The 4,125-nt window shown below is 51.6% G+C and overlaps 1 pseudogene; it reads left to right on the top strand.

The window, feature by feature from the left end:
• Positions 1-680: 680 nt before the first annotated feature.
• LOC102855746 lies at positions 681-2,387 on the top strand (annotated as a pseudogene).
• Positions 2,388-4,125: the final 1,738 nt, after the last annotated feature.

Below are 4,125 nucleotides of genomic sequence, written 5' to 3'. Positions count from 1 at the left end.
CTGTTCAGCTCTTTAGTATCTTGAATTCTTCCTTGTGCTTTGGCTTCTCTATGCTCCAGTGCAATCTTCAAAGTTTCTTCTGACATCCATTTTGGTCTTTTCTTTCTCTTCTGTCTTTGTAATGACTGTTTGCATTCTTCCTGGATGATGCATTTGACATCCTCCCACAATTCATCTGGTCTTCGCTCATTAGTATTCAAGGCCTCAAACCTGTTCCTCAGATGATTCAGCAATTCAGGTGGGATGCAATCAAAGTCATATTTTGGCTCCTGTGGATTCAGTTTAATTTTCTTAGCTTCAGCTTGAACTTACATATCAGTAGTTGGTTGTCTGTTCCACAATCAGCTCCTGAAAAATGAAGATAAAGAAAGACTAAAAATAAAAGTGTGGTAAAAAACACACCAAACTAATGGCAACCAGATAAAAAGCAGTAGTCATGATATTAATCTCTGATAAAATAAATTTCAAAGCAAATTCCATCAATAAGGACAAGAAAGGTCACTATATGCTTAAAGGGTCAATAGAACAAGAGGACATGACAATAATAAATAACTATGTACTCAATGAAAGTCCTGGGGGACTGGCATGGCAGGTACGGGCCCTGACAACAGAGCTGGGCCCAGAGAGTGAAAGGTGGTGCCCAGGACAAGGTGGGGGTGTGTGGACCTGGCACAGGGCCATGTGGCTGCACCCAGGGGCGGTGGATGCCCTGGAAACCAGAGGACTTGCTGCCTGCCAAGTTGTCATGGTGGCCGAGGAAATGCACTGGCTGGTGCCCCTGAAGGCTATTGGTTCCTAGAACCTGCTGACCATGCCTGGGGGAGTGTCCAAAACCAGTTACCTGCACAAGAAGGGCTGCACCCAACTGCAGCTGCTCAAATGGCCTCTGTGCTTCATCATCATCCACAAGAGGTGCATCTACTACTTCAAGAGCAGCATATCCACCTCTCCACAGGGTGCCTTCTCACTGAGTTGAGAACAACTGGGTGATGTGGGTGGCTGAGGAGACCACATCAAGCAATGTCTCTGCCTTTAAGATCATCCACATCAGCAAGAAGCACTGGACCTGGTTCTTTTTGGCCTCCTCAGAGGATGAGTACAAGAGCTGGATGGCCCAGTTGCACAGAAAGATTGGCCACTTCCATGAGAAGGAGCTGTGTCTGGATGTCAGTCACCCCAGCTCAGGCCTGGACAGATTCTATAGTGCCGTGGAGCATCTGGCTAATATCAGCTTCTCCTCAGACCCTACAGAGAATGAAGACTACGAGTATGATGATGAGGACAACTCATACCTGGAACCCGACTCTCCTAACCCTGTGAAGGCTGATGATGCCCTGACCCACCCACCTGCCCATGCTCAGGAAGCCAACCTTCACTGAGGGTGCCCTGTGTCCACTCCTTCACCTCTAAGGACCCAAGCCTTCTGCTTCCACCCCCACCCCCAAGTGTGGTCTCTCAGAAGTGGGCCTGAACATGGAAGATGCTAAGAGGGACCCACTACTGAGCTGAGGGGAGCCTGGTGCCAGGGTGTCTGTTGCCTCCTGGTGTATGAGTGATGCCCCAGGAAGCAGTCAGACCATTGTGCCCAGTCTTTAGAAGCCCCCTGGCTTCTGGAAGGGCACCTGCACTAGTCCAGAGCCCCAAGTCCCCAGTCATGGAATTGGTGCCGTCTCGGCCACCATGGCCGCCACAGACACCAGGAACTGTGACAAGCTCAAGTCCTTCCACTTATCCACACGGGGGCCACCCCCACCTGAACCCCCACCTGTTCCCAACAAAAGCCCAAGCTCCTCTAGACAGTGGAGGTGGCCACCCCAAGGGAGGGGGACAGGCCCGGACCATTTGCGCCCACTGGGCCTCAAACCTCTGATGCTGAAAATGTCGAGGCATGAGGTCCCCATTTGCCCTGAAGTTGTGCCCAAGCCAGAGAGGCCACAACTGTCCCACCTTCAGCAATCACCTCCCCAATGGACAGAGTTTCAGGAGCTTCTCCTTTGAGAAGCCCCGGCAGCCCTCGCAGGTGGACACCGGTGATGAGGACTTGGATGAGGACTACAAGAAGGTGCCACTGCCCAACTCTTCATCAACATGACGAAATCCTACAAGGTGGAAAGGCTGTTCAAGTCCACAAGCCCCTGGAGGGAGCCACAGGATGGGCAGTACTGTATCTGCAACTCCTCCACCAAGTCAGGGAAGGTCCTGGTCATGTGGGATGAGACATGCAGCAATGTAAGGAACTACTGCATCTCTGAGAAGGGCTACAAGTTCTACCTGGAGGGCTGTTTATGAACATCGGCAGCCTGGTGGAGCACTACTACATGCACGTGCTGCCTGGTCACCAGAGCCTGCTTCTGCGATACCCCTACAGCTACACAGGGCACAGGTGATAATGCCAGCCTAGAAATGGACTGACACACCTTTCATGAGGGTCCCCTGGCAGACACAGTCTGGAACCTGGCCAGGCCCAGCCCTACCAAGCAGGCTGGGTCCCCAGGGCTGGACCCAGGCCACAGGCATCCTCTCATACCTCCTGGGAAGCCAGGTCCCAGAAGTGACCCTCAAGTGGATTTGATGCACGAGCAGCCTGGCCTGAACCCAGTACAAGGCTTCAGAGGCTGAGTGGCCAGCTGGGGCCATGGGGAGCAGAGCAGGGCTGCCCCAGCACTCACAGCAATGCTAAGATGCAGGCCCAGGGGGCTGTTCTTGCTCAATAAAGCACAAGGGACCTCTGGCCCGGTGCCAGGCTTGACTGGGAGGGAGGGGGATCTAGGCCCGGCTGCCTCACTCTCCAGCCTCTCATAAGTCTGGCCTCACTGCTGGTCAGTGGCCGAGCAGGTCCTGGACTCTGGCCATCTGGGCTCTGAGCCCCACCCTAAGTGGGCTCTGACACCACAGAGAAAGTGCAGCTTTGGATGGCTGACTAAAAGGTCAGCAGTTTGATTCCACCAGCCTCTGCACAAGAGAAGGATGGGGCCATCTGCTCTTGTTCAGATTTATAACCTTGGAATCCCTTGGGGCCCTTGTGCTCAGTTGTATAGGGTCACTGTGAGTGACAGTGGGCTCCGTGGAGCAGGCCTGGACTGGGGAGTGGGGAGCAGCATCAGCTGGTTCATTAACCGCATCAATTAATGGCTATTGAGTAGTGGTGTTGTTGTCATGTGCCATCGAGTCGCTTGCGACTCATAGCGACCCTATGTACAACTAAACTCCATTCTATCCTGTGCCAACCTAACCATCTCAAATGCACTCATTCCCACCACTCCAGTCACATCTCATCGATGGTCTTCCTCTCCTACTCCGCCCCTCTACTCTGCCAAACATGACGTCCCTCTCCAAAGACCAGTCCCTCCTTGCAACATGCCCAAAGTATGTCATGTGAAGCTTCAGAAGCCTTGACTCCAAGGAGCATTCCGGCTTCACCTTCTCCAGAACAAACCTGTTTGTTCTCCTAGAAGTCCATGTTATATTCAACACTCTTCTCCAGCACCACAGCTCAAAGGCATCAATTCTTCTATAGTCTCTATTCACTGTCCAACTCTCTGATGCATAGCACGTAATGGCGAAGACTGTAGACCGGATCAGGCACACCTTAGTCTCCAGCCTGACGTTGTTGCTCTTCAGTACTCTTGAAAGGACCCTCACAGCTGACTTTCCCCATGCTATTCGTCTCTTGATTTCCCGGCTGCTATTACCAAGACGGTTGACTGTGGAGCCAAATAAACTAAAACTGTTAACTATCTCAATTTCTTCACCATCCATACTGATGCTGCCAATTGGCCCAGTGTTGAGAATCTTTGTTTTCTTGATGTTGAGCTTCAATCCATATAGGAGGCTGCAGTCCTTAACCTTCTGCAGTAAGTGCTTCAGGTCCTCCTCAGCTTCAGCAAGCAGGGTTGTGCCATCTGCATAATGCAGGTTGTTGATGACTCTTCCACCCACCAATCCTAATGCCACATTCCTCCCCATACAGCCCAGCGTCTCCGATGATATGCTCTGCAAATAGACTGAAAAGGTATGGAGACAGAATACATCCCTGACAGACTCCCTTCTTGATTTTGAACTATGTAATGCCTCCTTGTTCTGTTCTGACAACTGCCTCTTGGTCGAAGTATAGGTTTCACATTA

This window comes from Elephantulus edwardii, unplaced genomic scaffold (genome assembly GCF_000299155.1).
Source record: "Elephantulus edwardii isolate Elephantulus edwardi_28Jun2011 unplaced genomic scaffold, EleEdw1.0 scaffold00310, whole genome shotgun sequence".
Lineage (NCBI taxonomy): Eukaryota > Metazoa > Chordata > Mammalia > Macroscelidea > Macroscelididae > Elephantulus > Elephantulus edwardii.
The sequence above is the reverse complement of the archived record's forward strand: the minus strand, read 5'-3'. Positions and strand labels throughout refer to the sequence as shown.